The 17,585-nt window shown below is 33.7% G+C and overlaps 1 protein-coding gene and 1 long non-coding RNA gene across 4 annotated transcripts in view; one reads left to right on the top strand and one right to left on the bottom strand.

The window, feature by feature from the left end:
* LOC135849425 (cardioacceleratory peptide receptor-like) overlaps window positions 1–17,585 on the top strand; it is a 124,546-nt gene that overhangs the window by 41,717 nt on the left and 65,244 nt on the right. The window lies entirely within an intron of this gene.
* LOC135849426 (uncharacterized) overlaps window positions 1–17,585 on the bottom strand; it is a 109,262-nt gene that overhangs the window by 37,113 nt on the left and 54,564 nt on the right. Inside the window, exon 2 of the long non-coding RNA XR_010559533.1 lies at window positions 12,091–12,243. This is a non-coding gene — a long non-coding RNA (uncharacterized LOC135849426). The remainder of the gene's footprint in view (window positions 1–12,090; window positions 12,244–17,585) is intronic.

Here is a 17,585-nt window from a genome sequence, read left to right on the forward strand (position 1 = left end):
AACCTGTCTATAAAGCGATCTTCTGAATCGATTAGGTATTAGGTTAGGACAAGTGAATCGCAAATCCAAAGTAACGACTTGAAAAGTGCATTTTTTTTACAAGTTGGCGGCCCAACCTTCAGAAAAGTTCCAAAATCATCAATTTTAGCAAAAAATTACTGAACATTTCTTTTACCCTTAAAGTCAATCCCTGGAATCAATTGTCATCAATTTTTGGTATAATCTGAAAGCCACCAGCCAAGTTGACTTTTCTCCAGCGATTTTCAATCCCTTCAGAAAACGTTTGTAATCAGCTTCCGCGGCTGGAAATTTCATCTTGTCATATCAAGTTGGATCTCATTCAGAATAGATTAGGGCAGCTAAATCGCAAATCTGAGGTGACAAATTGAAAAGTTTTGTCTATTTTTTACAAATTAAAAAATCTTAGGTACATTTTAAAAAAATTGCAAAATTGTCAATGTTTCTTCTACTTCTCAAAGTCAACTTTCAAATCAATTTCAATCACTTTATGAGCAGATTTGAAACCGCCAGCAAAAGATGCCTTTCCTCCAGCAATGTCCAGTCTTCCGCAGGGAGTTGTAGTCAACTTCGCCAGCTGAAAATTGAATTGTACATGTCTCAAGTTCGACCTTCTGAATTAATTAGGGCAGGTGAATCGCAAATCTGAGGTAACGAGTTGAAAAATGTACTTTTTTACCAGATAAAAAATCTCAAATTTGAAAAAAAAATCAGAATAATCAATTTTTGTAAAATTTATTTTACCTACTTTCTAAATTCGACCATCTCCTCTCCTCTCTCATCATGGAATAATTCAAAAAATGAACATCGAATGGATGAAATTACTTAGCCTGTTATTTTTTGGCAACATTGCGTGCGATTGAAGTACCTAGCTGGAGAAAAGTCCACTTTTGCTGGAGGTTCCAGATCGACTCAAAAATGGTGGCCATCGATAAGGGAGAGTCGACTTGAAGAGAATACACAAAATGTTGGGTATCTGTTGAAAAAATGAAAGATTTTAGAATTATTTTTTAATTTAAGAATATTTAGCTTGTAAAAAAAATACATTTTTCAACTCGACTTCTCAGATTTGTGATTCATTTACGGTAATCGATTCTGAAGGTCAAAATTATGACATGATTAAATTTTCAGCTGCCGAAATTGATTATGATGCCTTCTGGAGCGGATTTTAATTGCTGGAGGCTCCAGACCAGCTGGAAAATGAGCTAGCGAGACGAATAGCGACGTTGAGTAGGAAAAAATAAGGGCTTTCAAAAGTGACCTTGAAAATTTCTGGTTCATGCACAGGGTGTCCACAAAGTGAAAACCGATTTGGTCAAAAAATTGAAACTGTTTTTTTAAACGTGATACGAATTTTTTGAAACCGGTTCATTAATTTTAAACCATGGTTGACAAAAAATACCCAAAAATTGCAGATGGGTACAAAAGCTTAAAACAAAAGTTGTAGAGCGTGAAAAATTACAGAATTCTGTCTAATCACATTTTGAAACCAGTTCATTGGTTCGCATTTAGCAACCAGTTTTTCACAATCACCTGAAAATTGAAGATAGAGAAAAAAAACTTGAAACAAAAGTTGTGGAGTGTAAATGTTTAGGTGATTATCAAAAAGGGGGAATTTATATTGACACGACAAAAAAAGTGATTCGAACGACAAAATATGGCATTCTAACGACAATTTTCAACGACAGTCCAGCACGACCTAAAAATCACAACCCGCAATATATTGTTTGTCATTTTTTTTTTTTTTGATTTTCGGCTATTAATAATTTGTCACATGCTGGGATTCAATGTTTACAGTGTTGACAACATTTTAAGCGAAAAAATTTCTTTTACAGTTTGTAGTTTTCGAGTTATCGTCACTATGCCATCTTAGACACGCTTCCCCTACATCTTTTGTTTCAGCTTTTTTTTCGATCTTCAATTTTTAGGTAATTTTTGATAACTGGTTGCAAATTGAGAAACCGGTTTCAAAATCTGATCAGCGAAAATGGTTCAATTTTTCACACTCTACAACTTTTGTTGCAAGCTTTTTTCTCGATCTCCAATTTTTAGGTGATGGTCAAAAACTGGTCGCTATAAATGCAAACCAATGAACCGGTTTCAAAATGTGATTAGACAGAATTGTGTAATTTTTCACACTCTACAACTTTTGTTTCAAGCTTTTTTCTCTGTCTGCAATTTATGGGTATTTTTTGTCAACTGGTTGCAAATTAATGAACCGGTTTTAAAGAATTTGTATCTCGTTTTTGTCGCCTTAGTGTGTAGAATACATTGCGCCAATAAAAACCAGTTTGAATTTTTTGACCAAACCGGTTTGCAATTTGTGGACACCCTGTGCATGGACCTGAAATTTTCAAGGTCGCTTTTGAAAGCTCTTATTTTTTCCTCTTCAACGCCTCTTCATTCATCTCGCTAGCTCTTCCCACTTGGAAATAAAAGCCACCGAGCACTACTTTTGTGTCATACTGTATACATATTTACTTTTTCTAGAGGAGAAGGTACAAATATGGACCCCCTCTAGCTTTTTGGCTTTAAAGGATTTTTGAAATTTAGAAAAGTGACATAAAATGGTACAAATATGGACTCCGGTACAAATATGGACCCCCTCAAAAAAATGAATGAAAATTTCAGAAAATTGAACAAAAATTTATTTGAAGATGTTTTTTGATGCTTTGGACTTGTCTTCTTTATTAATAACACTTTTCTTGGCATTCTAAAAACCATTGAATCAAAATTGAATGAAAAAAAATTAGGGGTCCATATTTATACCCATGCAAAAAAATGGCCAAGTTTATGAAAAATGAAAAAATCATGGTTCCATTTTTGACACTTTGGACTTGTCTTCTTTGTTAATAACACTTTTCGCGACATTCTAAAAAATATTGAATCAAAATTAGGTAAAAAAATGTAGGGGTCCATATTTATACCCATGAAAAAAATCGGCGCAGTTTATGAAAAATGAAAAAAATTATGAAAATCAGTTGAAGTACAGACAAATATGAAAGTATATTTTGAAAGTACACATTGTAAGCTACTTACTTCGCTAATAATTTTTTTTCCAAACTTTATTTATAGTTCATGAATTACTGAATGAAAAACTTGTAAAATTTTCCATTGTGAAGAAAATAATGCGCAAAAAAAAACAATTGCTGATGAGAGACACCCAAGTTTGCATGGATCCGAAATAAGTACATGGATCATCGATACTACACTACTAGTATAATTTTTAGTACCCCAGCATGACCATAGCGCTAGTGGTTGTACACTAAACCATGGGGGGGGGGTCCATATTTGTACCTGGGTCCATAATTGTACCTTCTCCTCTACCAATTAGGTACTAGCTATTTCCGCCATTTTTCAAAAATTCGTCAAAAATGTGAAAAATCAATCGGTTAACCGGTAGCTGAAAATTAGGTTCTGAAATCTTTATGACATGCTCTTTCAGTGAGTCGAATTTCAGCTCGATCGGAGTTGACGAGTTGTAAAGGTCCACTTGTAAGAAGCATAAACATTTTCTGGGTAGTTTCTAACTCAGAGTCAGATTAAACTTTCCGGTCAATTTTCGTCAAATTCCAAGATATTCTACATATTTTTCACTCTATCCTGATGTCCATAGATGTCCATTAGGTAGGTACTTATTAATCCACTACGAACTCAAATCAAAATTCGTACATGTAATTTACGAGTACCTATACAGTAACTTATATACATGGTTTTGAAAAATGGATGATTGTTTCCTTAAAAGGTATAGAAGGTATAGGTAGGTAAGTACTTAAATATTACAAAGCCATTCAAAGGCAACTGAAGCCTACCAACATTAAAATTCGCTCCATGTGCTCGTAAGTATGGTAAATATACATACGAAGGTATCTGCTTGTACATTTATTTACGAAGGTTCGTAGATATATTATTTTTATTTAATGTTGCCATATTAGAATTCGGTGCATAGTCGAGCTCCATAAACAGTGTTAACGAATCAATCGAAACGGTAATACGTTTTATCTTCGATCATTAATCGTTTTGAAAGAGCGACAGTCTGTTCGCCGACTGCGGTAATCAAAGGCGAGAAAGTATATCGCGCCGATAATCGAAACGTATCGTCGTATTCATGGCATATTGCAGAGCCGTCAGTAGGTAGTATAAATGGTAATAAAATCACATACAGTATGCCGCACGTTGGCGGCGCGCGGCGCGGTCCTCGTTGCTCGTTCAACATCTCGCCGTGTAGTAACCATAAAAAGTATAAATTTTATAGCAGATACATGGAAAATGTGTAAGAATACACGGTGGATCAAAAGATATCAAGCGAATTTGTTTTGGCGCACGCTTCACCTCACCTGGTGTGCTGTGTGCTTGATGCTGATGAGGACGACGACTGACACGGCGCGGCGGTGCCGCGGTGGTGTTCTATATTGGAACACAACCAGAATGTAAAATTAATTGAACTCCCCGAAGCGAATATGTAGGTACCTACCGATAACGAGAGACCATTATCAAAGGAAAATTTTTTTTTTCCACCCAAAAGTACCAACCTATCTAAACGATGATTAGAATTTACGAGATGAGATGATGAGAATCGTGAGCTGCACATGCGCGTACTTAGCTCACACACTCACACACTGACTTATACATTCAGGATGAAGTAAACACTATGTAATTACGCTAGATGAAATAATAGCTTCATCGTTACTATTGATTTTTCATGTCGTATATAAATCATATCAGACGACGATCATTTAATAAAAGTCATTAATTCGAATGTCGAGTTTTCTTTCCACTCTGCGCCTCGCCTCCCCATCTATTGCTTCCGCCTCCTACTTCGTTATAGTTTACGATGTTTTCGTAGTAGTCTTGTAGTTTTTTACCGCGAAAAGAAAGCTCCTCGGTGCGATTAAATTCGATAATTTATTGATCACGGCTGCCACCAATTGAGTGAAGAGCGGTGGATCGCCCTCGATGTTCTTATAAATCATTATACTGGTTCGAGTATACGTATAGTATAGCAGTACATACGTCACAGTTTGCTAACTTGGCCTAGTCCATGGTAAAATTGGCGAACTAACTTGTGAGTTCTGGTATTAAGAATGCCTATACCTAAGTACATAATATATGTACCTATAGACTATGTAGTACGGAAGAGAAGATTAACAGTGATGAAGGGGCCTACAACAGTATGATATTAATTTATGTTTGATGTGCTGATTTAGGCCGCCGAATTCAACGATGCCTCGAGGCAGGAACATGTACCTACCTATAGAATGCAAAAAATTATCATATTTAAAAGCAAATGTCATATCGACGAATAGGAAACCGATCCAACTTCGTTTTTTGAGAGATCGTTCGAAAATCAATTACTGAAAATTGAACACTTGATTTCTAGAAATGAATTAAAAATGCAGCTGACCGAAGAAGAAACTAGACCGAGAAAGGGGGCGATAAATTGCAACAGTAGAAGATCAATAACAATCTTAATGAGCTACCTCCCCCTACCCCAAAAGGGCAACCAAGATGCAAAAGAAAACAAAAAAGATCATCACTGATTATGCTATAATTACATTTCAAAAAAAGTGGAGATCTTCAAATACAACCTCCTTTCTTCACCCTCTCACTGCTACACCTTTCTCACTCCTCTGACCTTCCCATTTTTTCAAAAATTTAAAGGATGTAGATTGTAGGTATGTACATAGCTTCATGCAACAATATTATAGAAAAATTTTCAAATTTTATTTGGTACTATAACAACAAGTTTTTTTTTCAACAGCAAAGTGAGTGACAGCTGAAATTTTTTGAAAAATTAAGCCCTCAGAAAAACGTTTTTATTACATTTTTCCCAATATACCTACTCGTAGTTACTTACCTATTTTTTTTAGAAACAACTTAAACTTTTCCTTCGAAAATCATCACTATTGTTGATTTTAAGAATATCATGTATCTGCCTGAGCAAAATGAGAGCGAAAGAGAGCCAATGTGAGACGTGAGCCTGAGGCAAAAAAAATGAGAGCATCTTGAAAATTTTTGAAAACATCAGGCCAATTTTTCAAATTTTTTATTGTTGAAGATGTCATTTTTGAAAGTTGAGGTCAAGAACAAATTTTGATTCGTGACAAACTTTTTTGAGAGAGGTTTTTTTTACAAGCAAAGTTTAATAGCTTTTGTTTTACGAAGTTTCTGTTTTCCTTTCAAAAATGAGATTTAAAGTTTTTTTTTCTTCAAAAATAAAAGTTTCATTTTCTGTCCAAAAATGACGTTTGGATATCTACTCTCTTTAAAAACAAAATATGTAGGTACGTTTTTGTTTTCTGTTCAGAAACGAAGTTTTCAGTTCAAAGTTGACGATTTCATTTTCTCTAAAAAATGAATTAAAAAAAAAGACGGACCCCCTGGAAAACGTGGGCAAATTGTCCCGCTTGCCTTCTACCTCCTTCGTCATTGGCACGGTTGGCAAAAATGAAAATAATTTTGTAATTTAGAGTTAGACGAGAAATTTAAATTTCATGAGAGGACATCAAAAAGTCAGGATTTTGAACCTGAACACAAAAACTCATAATTTTGGACGATCCTTATTTTTTGTGAACATTTATCATCTTAATTCAGAAGCTGTGATGCGAGAAATTCATGAGCAAATCGTGGAAATCTAAGAAACTCGTGTAATTTTATCTTGAAGGCAATGTAAAATTCATGGTTTTGAATCAAAGATCATAAAAAATCATGATCTTTGTAAATTGTGGATAAGAGCACAAAAAATATCAAGATGTGTCTGCCTTTTTTTTTACAATGGTTTTGACTCAAAATTGCATACAAGTATTTAAACAAAAATGTGTGATTAAGGTTTCAGTGTTTATAATGATCAAAAAATCTTGTTTGTCTTTTTGACAGATTTTTATGTAAAAAAGTCTCAAAGTTCAAAAATTGCCACCCCACGCCATTATCTTGCTTTTAAAGGAAGTTAGAGTAGGTTAAAATATGATTACTTACCGTACATACCTACTCAAGCTGTTTCAGAAGTGAAAAAATTGTCAAAAAAATGGGCTCCAAAAAAGCTTTAAAAAGTAATTTTTTCGGCAAAGTTAACAAAAAATTATTCTGACTTTTTGGCGGATTTTCACGTAAAAAATCACAATCCTACTTTTCCATTTTGTTTCAAAAAAAATTAAAGTCGTTCAAAAGTTAATTACTCGGGCTTTTTTAGAAGTAAAAAAATTGCTTAAAAAAATGGACACCAGTACTTAAAACGCGTTTTTTCTTCAGAGAAGGAACCAAAAAAATTATTTTGACATTATGAATGATTTTCAAGCGAAAAATATTCTCAAAAATCGCTATCTTACTCTTCCATCCTGCTCCAGAAAAAAGTTACAGTCGTTTAAAGTTGAATACCCGATTGCCAGAAAAATCAACATTAAAACCCTTTCGGCTACGAGACAAACTGATGGATAAAATTCAAAGTGCTTTAAACTGAGTAAGGCTGGTTGCTTCCTAGAACTCAAAATTTGCTGGAAATCGCACATTCAGAAAGTATTCATGTCACAAATCGCAATAAACCTTAAATTGACTATTTTTCGATTTATGACACCGAATAGCATTATAAATCAAAATCAAGCCTTCTGAGGCATCAGATATTTCAAGATGAAAATATTGATAACAAGCATTTTTGAAAATAGAAAAAAAGATGAGCTAAAATAGAATAAGTTTGTGTAAAAAAAGAAATTTCTGAAGAAAAACAAGGCATGCGACTTCAGATGGTTATTCAAACTGCAAATGTTTGAAGGTGATTGCTTGTGGGAGGATTAAAATTGATGGAAAAATCTTTGTGTTATAGAGAGCATTTTTCAAAATTTTGAAAACCCATGTCACAATTCAACGCTAATTTTCAATGAAATTCTAAAAAATGTGTATCATTTTCATCTTCTGACACATACATCTCTCTTGAGATAATTTGCTTGGGTGAGTAAGTTGCCTCAGGAGATGACTGGGTAAACTTTTGCAAGCATTTGAATTTTATGATGGATACTGTGTCATAAAGACTGCGCTCAATCAATTCATTATCTGTAAGATGACTTCTAAAAAGTAATTCCAGTAATTCCACAACATGACGTACGTATTTTATTTTTATTATCTCCTTATGACAAACAGATTGAGGGCTGTATTATGACACAGTATCTATCATAAAATTCAAATGCTCGCAAGAGTTCACCTAGTCATCTTCTGAGGTAACTTACTCACCCAAGCAAATCACCTCAAGAGAGATGTATGTGTCAGAAAATGAAAATGATGTCATACTTTTCAGGTTGAATTGTGACACGAGTTTTCAAAATTTCAAAAAATGCTCTCTATAACACAAAGCTTTTTCCATCAATTTTAATCCTCCCACAAGCAAACACCTTCAAACATTTGCAGTTTGAATAACCATCTGAAGTCGCATGCCTTGTTTTTCTTCAAAAATTTCTTTTTTTACACAAACTTATTTTATTTTAGCTCATCTTTTTTTCTATTTTTAAAAATGCTTGTTATCAATATTTTCATTTTGAAATATCAGATGCCTCAGAAGGCTTGATTTTGATTTATAATGCTATTCGGTGTCATAAATCGAAAAATAGTCAATTCAAGGTTTATTGCGATTTGTGACATGAATACTTTCTGAATGTGCGATTTCCAGCAAATTTTGAGTTCTAGGAAGCAACCGGTCTTACTCAGTTTAAAGCACTTCAAATTTTATCCGTCAGTTTGTCTCATAGCCGAAAGGGTTAAAACTTTAAACGCGTTTTTCCCAAAAAAAAAAATATTTTGATCACTAAAACTGAAACCTCATTTTTGTATTCGACATTTCAACAAAAAAAAAAAATGCAACATGATTTCAAAAAAATCAAATTGGCAGCAACGACTCTAATGATATTCTATTTCAATCAAGTTTTCACTGCAAAAGTGTGCTGGGTCAATTCAGACGATTTTCCAGAAAAAAATATAAAATTTTGAAAAGTTTTAATGGGCAGCTGTTACTCCAAGAATCTTTTATTTATAGATCACATTTTTGCTAAAATCACATTACGAGATCTAATTGTCCCGTAAGTGGAAGAATAGTATTTCTTGGACTCCAATTTAAAAAAAAAAAATCTCAAAAAATTCGAAACCATTCCATCTCATTTCAAAGTCCATTTCCAATCAATAAGAAGTGTATTTTTAGGAAGAACTGCGCTACATCAAACACAATGATAAATTGATAAAACGAAGGAAATCATCGAACTAGAGGTCAATACCTCATCTACATAAATTATAAGATGCATTACCACTGCTCGAGACATCTATGCAATTTATTAAACAAAAATTTATTTTGAAACATCGTGCCAATTTTTCTATTGTTTTTATTCTCGCTTCCCCGTTTGAAAATTTCGAGACAAAAAAAAACACCGCACTGTTCACTACCTATCTATATATTATTTCCTTAGCACAAAACCAATCATCGAAAACTTTCGCTTTCTTATCGTATCCTCATAATACGCAAATGTAAGCATACGCCACGAAGTACGAACGAAAAGGTAAGACTGCTAAATGAAGAATAATGCGATACCGTCTGCTAATAAATCGAGAGCTCGTAGCGTTCTGCTAGATGATAAACAGTCTTTACCGACAATTTCTTTAATAGATAAATTCCATAAACCAAACGACCATAAATCTCGCAACAATTTAAATAGAAAAATTAGTCAAAACTGTCTAAGATTCGCATCGATATGTATAACTGGCTGAGAGATGAAATATGTGAACGGATGATTTGAAATCTGGTGCTGGTCGACTCGCGTCCTATCTACAGTATTTCGCATAAGGTACCGTTTAAAAAGTCTCTGCGATCAGAAATCCGACGTGAGGATTGTTTCATCTATGTATAATATATCTACCCTTCTCTCGTGGTAGTACGTGGTATCTAGAACCTAATTAGTGTCAGAATGCGAAATTAATTGCAATCCGAAGACAAGCTGAAAAGGGTGAGAGGGAGAGCTACGATTTCGACTTGGTTGGCACATTTTAAAATTATACTAACAAACCGACCATCTCTGTTTCGTAGACAATATGAAAACATATTTTATATACCTATTGGCTATGTAAACGTTGGAAATTGCTCATTTTAAAGTAACTAGGGATTAGTTATATAGTGCGATGAGCCGAATAAAGGATAATTTTCAACAGTATATTGGCATCGAAAATTACGCCTAAATTATGTAGTACTAGGAGCTACCTACCAAATTATATAGGTAAAGGAATAGGTACACGTGACAAGCTACGATGTCGTTAATAATTTGACGATGAACGTTGTATGCAGTGTTACGTGTTTCGACGTATATTCGAGAATTAAATTAGTATCGAGATTTGTATATAGAGAGAGAAACCGAGAATTCGTTATGACTACGCACATCGCGGGAATGGCAGAAGAAAATTTCAAGCTGAAAAGTACAAACGCCGCAGTCATTCTCGAGCTTGTGTGAGGAATTTTTTTCTCCACGTAGGCAACGGTATGTGGGATTTTGCGCGACGACGATCGTGTAAATGTTGTCTCATAAACTTCATAAGCGGAATAGTCAGCGAGAGCTCGTGTGCGAGTATCCACTCTACTCGCTGGACGATTGTTTACCTAGATTTTCATAAATTACGCGTACGTACGTGCAGAATTTTCTACCTCAGCGAAGCAACCAGTTTCTGCAGGTATATGGTGTATTGACAGAACAATCATCCGCGCAGACTCGTATCCGGCTGCATAGGTCTTTGCTATTACGAGAAGCTACTCGCAATGATATACTTGTCATCTATACGATCTGCGGTCCAATTGAGACGTACAAATGTAAATACGGTTACGAGATCCGATCCAAGTACCAATAAGATTAATATGACTCGGCTACAGCGAGACAGAGACAGAGAAATAGAGAGGTTTCGCGGTTAACGACCATTTAAACCAATTCGCGGTGGAAAACATTACTTTTATTTACAATGCGGGTAACATGGACCGTTTTTACTTCAATTACCATCATGATTAACAATTATCTACCTTTCCTCGTCCAAGGCAGACGGCTGCTGTCTTCATTCAACGATCTATAGAAATACCTACCTAATCAAAAAATACGATAACTAGCAATACCTATCTTTGAAACATATCTCCCTCTGCAACTTATTCAGATTGAAGTTCGGTAGCGTTTGTTTTTATAAACATCATAATAATCGTATTTTGTATATGCGTACGTTTATGATTTCTTAATTTATAATTCGATTGAGAACGGTTGGCGCATGATGCGGAATAATTTCATCAAAATTAATTAACTTGTCGGCGCGCTACGTATAAATCATCTCGTTGCTGTTGCGATGCTGCTCAATTTATCGCCAATGGATATCGTTTGTGGTAGTTAATTGTGTATCTAATATAGATTTTTTTTAAAGTTTAAATAACGGGTTCGCGACGAGCTTCTTTTCACTCTTCTTCCCTAAGTAAATACCAGGCGTCAATGTTGCAATCTTAATGTAATAGGATTTTTCATCCTGTCGCCTAATGGCCAAATTGCTAAAAAAAAATTTCCCTTTATATATCGAGCCACAAAATCAATCGAGGGGAATTGAAAATTAATGAGACTAGTTATAAATTCTAAGTGCTTGGCCTGCGTAAGGTTAAGTGCTCGGTTAAGTGAAGTTTTAAATTCTTAATACTACGTTTTCACATGCAGGTACGTGATGATTTTGGGGCTGAGGAGCCGTTGTAAGTATTATTGCACGTAAATTTATTTGGGCGGAGTAACGTCAAACGTGGATTTTTTCATGTTCCTTGCAATTTTTTTCTTCTTTTAACGGAGTGTTATTATATCGCCAACAGATTAGCAACTAACGTAATATAAAGATGGAAATTAGATTGAGATGAAGTTGTTGAAAATGATAAGCTGAATGTATGTTTAAGTATAGGAAGAGTAATTATAAGTGCCTTAAGCTTATATGTATTGATAGATAATTAATCGATCGACTGATTGATTGATTTAAAAAATCTTAGAAGCTAATTTCTTTATCAGAAAGTGATAAATTGATAAAACTATTTGATTGAATATTTACCTGTGTTGAAATTGTTTGAAAAGTAAGTACTTTAGTTGCCTCATTTTTGATTATTTTCGTCAATATATATACTCAGGCAAAATGTGATCCGGTTTCGTACGGATATTCTTTATCTTTGGATCCAATTTTCTCCCCGAATAATATGGTACAGTCCTGAAAAAAATACAATAATACTTAATGAGAATGAAAGAAAAATTTGACATATTTTTGCATAAAACTTGGAAACGTTTTTAAAATAGCAAAGACAAGGTTGATGGAAATCATTGAAAATTGAATGGAAATGTATGAAAAAAAAGTTTGAGGATTTTGATTGAATTCAGTGGAAACTACAATCATAAGTATTAAATGGGTATGTATTTTGATTCTCGAAAGTTACTCAAAAAAAGTCGAGGCTTTGGATATGCCCCCCGAGGGGAAATATGGGTTCTCAAAAGGAGATTTTTTTTTTTGAAAAAATCGTGGTTTTTTCGCTCTAGCTTCTACACATTCTGTTTTCGGAAAAACGGTCCAGTTCCAAGAATAACATTCGAAATTCTGTTCTGCACCGATCTGGGCCATTGCCCTCAAAATCCAAAATCACTTTTAGGGATCTACTCAGCGGTTGAAGATTTGCCAATCACTTTATTTTTAGGTAAATTCGTGTTTGGAATTTTTTCTCCTCAAATATTTCGGATAAATTAAGCAAAATGGAACGCAGTTGGTGTCAACTTTTTTGTCATTAGGTATTTCCAATTTCAAAAAATCGAGAAAAATACCACCAAAAACTGCTGGAACTTTTTGGGCAGGCTGTTTGAAATTGGCAATATGTAAATGACCAAAATATTAACACCACTCGTTCAAAAATATTTCTGCAGATTGCAGAAATGAAATCTTTCCATGTTTTAGCTTGATCAATGCGAAATATTCGAGAAAAAAAAGTTCCGAAACATGAATTCACCATTAAATATGCGATTTGCAAATTTTTTACCTTTCTGTAGAATGCTGAAAAAAAGTCTTGGATTTGGATAACAATGGCCTAGGTGGATACAGAATCTCAGATACTACCTTTTGGAATAGTGCAATTTTTCCCAAAACTGGCAGGGTAAAGGTTAGAAAGAAAAAAAATATAGTTTTTTCAAGAATGATCCTCCCTCTTTATGACCCATATCCTCCTTCCAGGAGCACCTCCAGAGCTAAAAAAATTTCTGGAAGACTTTCATCTCAAAATGAGTATCTCCACTGCATTGATCATAACTATCCGACAACTTTTTTGCGATCTGGATTTTTTGAAAAGAACGCAAAAGTGAGTCGTCAGTAAAATTAAGATTTAAAAAAAGATCATTATTGATCTGCTTAAATTATGCTGAAAAAACAATATTAAATTTTTATTTGAACCATTTTTACAAATTTTACCAATTTTACAATTTTTTAAAACGTTCATTTCTGTCATTTTTTAAAAAATTGAAGGCTCCAACGCAAACAGAAGTCAACAGTTTTTTCTTCCTTAAAAAAAAAACAGTGACATCACTTAAATGATTTAGGGTGAGGCTCAAATCATTTTTGATCGAGAAACTAAGAAAAAGAAAAACTTAATTGTCCTTGAAAAATTATAATTTTACAAAAATGTCATACACTTTCACAATTAATTTTCAAAATCCGATCACAGATATGGAGATCGATTTGAAACATTGAAAATTTGGTTTTCATACGTAGGTATCATGCTTTTCAGATTTGACGGAATCAGTCAATTTTTAAAAATACCGAAAATTAAATCGGAAATGAAGGAACTCAAGAATATAAATTTTTATCCGTCGAAGTTATTTTTTCGAATTTTGGTGAATTTTTGAAAATTGCGGAAATTATTTGAGTGTTATAGGTACAAATAATGTTGATTTTTTTATAGGAAAAGTGAATCTCTATAGAGATAAAAATCTGAATATCAGTTTACGTGTATTAATTTTCATCATATTCGAGCACATTTGGAGCCTTCAGAAAAATTCTACGGGTTGAAAAATGTATTTTTTTTACAAATTCAAAAACCTGAAATTTCAAAAAAAAATTCAAAATCGTCAGTTTTTGCTACAATTATAAAATTTATTTGTACCTCCGAAAGTCAATCCCCTGAATCGATTGTCATAATTTTCCAGCCAATCTGAATCCTCCAGCAAAGTCCAACTTTTCTCCAGTAATCTCCAGTAACTTCAAATTGGAATTCGACAATTTAATCCTGTCGTAAGTTTAACATTTCGAATCGATTAGGGCAGTGAATCGCCAACCCTGCGTGATGGGCTGAAAAGTAGTGTTTTTTTTTCACAAGTTAAAAATCTCAAATTCTGAAAAAATTCCAAAATCAACAATTTTTGCAAACAATAACTCGCATTTTTCTCTACATTTCTCCAACCCCCCCCCCTCTTAAGAAACATCCACGATAAAATATTTACACTTTTTAAGCGGGTCTGAAGCTTCCAACAATTCGCATCAAAAATTAAAATTCAAAAATTTTTCAAAATCCGAGGTTTCCAGCTTGCAAAAAAACCATATTTTTCAACTTGTACTTACATTTGCGATTCATCTGGTCTAATCGACTCGAAATGTCAAACTAGAAATTGCATTTTCATTTGCCAAGGTTTGGTTACAATGCCTTCTGGAGCGATTTGAAATTGTTGGAGAATCAACTTTTGCCGGAGGCTTCAGATCGGGCAATAAAAGGTGGCAAACTGGCAATCGATTCAGATAATTATTTACTTATTATTCTTTTTAAAGAGAACTATGCAATGGTTTCCAATAAAAATCGAAAAATTATCTCAGCAGCTCAAAATTTAGTTCTGAGAGCTGGGTGATAATATGCTCTCATAAAATAAATTTCTTCATATTTTTTTTTCGTAAATTGCACACCTAAAAAAAGATTTATTTTACTTGATCGTGAAATTTTTCAAGAATACGACTACCAATCAAGATATTTCACGTGTTTCTAAAATATTTAGATTTATACCTAGTCGTTCAAGTAGCATTTTCTTCTTCAGTTTCATTTCAACCAAAAATCGATGAATCTAATTCGAAATCTAAATGCAATGACCGGAAATAATCCAATACTCTCTTTAGGCCCGTTAATCTAATCTAAATTCTACCATCTTTAGCACACACACCTGAGCCCAGCGAACAAAAACCCATACAGCACGTTTCTTCTATCTTCTTCACGTTTTTCTACACGAACAATGTCGATAATTACACCATTGCTTAGAAAGAAATTGCTGTCATTGGATAAAATATGGTCAATCTGGCATTTAAAAGAAAAAAAAATACTTTTAAAAAGGGGGCGACAATGAAACAGGTTGACGGGATCACGATTATATTGCGTAAAAATTACACAATTCTACGTATTTCATCCGATCTATATTCATTGCGATACGACCAAGCACCATGCAGAAGATGACTTCCCGGCTTCTGTATCCGGTTTTTTTCTTCTAAAATCCATTTTAATACAACACACATATGGAATGTGGTCGGTAAAAAGTTGCTCCTCTCGGCTCTCGGTTATTTGCGAGTTTGTCAAGCACGCGTACAAGCACCATCGTCCAGCAGGTATTTGTTTTTTGTTTTTTTAATCTTTTTTGTTCACGAAATATACCTTACTCGAAGTACTATAAGAAACTGAAATCTATACAAAAGAACATAAAAACCGATACTTTGGCATTTTAACGAAGGAGTTTTGTTTTATTCGCACAGCCATCGGTAGGTACTATTTGAATAGCAACATTATCTTCTAACTGGAGTGTTCTTCCGAACGACTTGCTTTGGTCTATAGGCCTATATAAATAGATTTAAAACAATCGTCTGTACAAATCGAATTTTAAACAAGGTCGTAGGTCATTTGTATGTGTGTTTGTAATGTTCTTTTTTCTTAATCAAAAGGTCGCTCGGTGAATTAACAAATTTATTTAATATAAACAAGTTAGTATTTTCCTTTGATGTGATAAAAAATCTCAACCGTGCCTAAAAGGCTACGATAGGTAAACGGAAAGTGTAGGTGAAGGACTAGCCAATTAGCATTTTACATGGGTTTTTCAAGTGGGTACCTACTTACGATGATGGCTTTTAGTTGAGTAGATACGATTACCTTTTTCAAAAAGGATAGTTTAGGTTTTTTTTGCTCCTGAATCCTGAATGGTTTGTACATAGGTGGGTTTATTGAAATTAGAATCCAGATTTTTACATTTTCGTGGATGATTTATAACAATTCGATGTTTCAATTTATTTATTTTTCAGCAATTTTGTTACCTAGTCGATACCACAAAATAGACAAATAGATATCTAAGTAGATACCTAAGATCCTCTTGAAATTATTTGGAAAAATTCATTCACCCAAATACCTAATTAGCATTTTTGGTTTAGATGTTTTTGAACTCGATGGCACTCGAGAAGATTAATATAGGTAATTTCACGAGTCATTCCAATTATCAAAGGAAAAACGCCATTACATTTTAAATGAAAAATAAAATAGGTACGTGTAACGTAGGTAGGTAGGTACGTACCTTACAAACACGCAGATTAAAATTTTAATTTTCTCATTGTGTCATTTTCAAACCCTGCTGTGGTTTTTTTCTCATAATCTAGGTGGGAAAAAATTATATAGGTAGATATGTTATTTAAAATTCGTGTCGAGCTTCGTTTTGTCAGTTTTTATTATGATTTCATATTCAGACTCCCTTCTAACGTAAAAATTAACAAGGTTTTGGGTATTTTTCCATTTTTTTTTTCGTTCATGTTGGTAGGTAGAATAAGTTTGTGAAATTAATTCTCTCCAGAAGAAGCCGCGATATTAATTTTTCTCAAATTTAATATTAAAATGTAACTCGGGCACTGGCGTAATGAAGTTTAAATTTGATACAAAACATGACTAAAAATACAAAATTATACGAGTTTCGAATTTATAAAATTATACTTGGAAGTTTGAAAAGTTTTTGACGTTCGGTATTGCAACCTGAAGTGAGAAAAAAGCAGCGAATTACCTGCGTATTTGGAATTCTGTTTAGCAAGCTGGAGTATTCCTATTATGACCCTTTGCGTAACACTGTAAAGTGAGGTGAAAATTATTTATTTATTAATGTTCTAGAATTTGGTGCACCGAATATGTATCTTAGTTCAGTTTTCATAAAGACGGTAGTAAAAGTAGGTAATATTAATTTTTAGTGTAAAAGCTGATCTAATAATAATGTTCTTTTTATGGTCAAGGATTTCGTAGTATAGGTATCTATAGTGCTAGAGGTTGAAAGGCTTTTGATGTTTTGGCTATAAATGTACCTGCAGGTATTCTACACATGGGTAAGGTACATACGTATAATCGCACACCTACATGCTTCAAATTTTGGATTGTATCGAACCAAAATTAATGAATATTCTGATCCGGCCCTTAGTATCCGTTATTAGTGCTAAGGCTACGTGCTAATGGAAACGAAAACGAAAAGGGATATAACGTATGTAGATGTTTAATGCAGCCAAGAGCTTTGGTGACTTTG

This window comes from Planococcus citri, chromosome 5 (genome assembly GCF_950023065.1).
Source record: "Planococcus citri chromosome 5, ihPlaCitr1.1, whole genome shotgun sequence".
Classification (NCBI taxonomy): Eukaryota; Metazoa; Arthropoda; class Insecta; order Hemiptera; family Pseudococcidae; genus Planococcus; species Planococcus citri.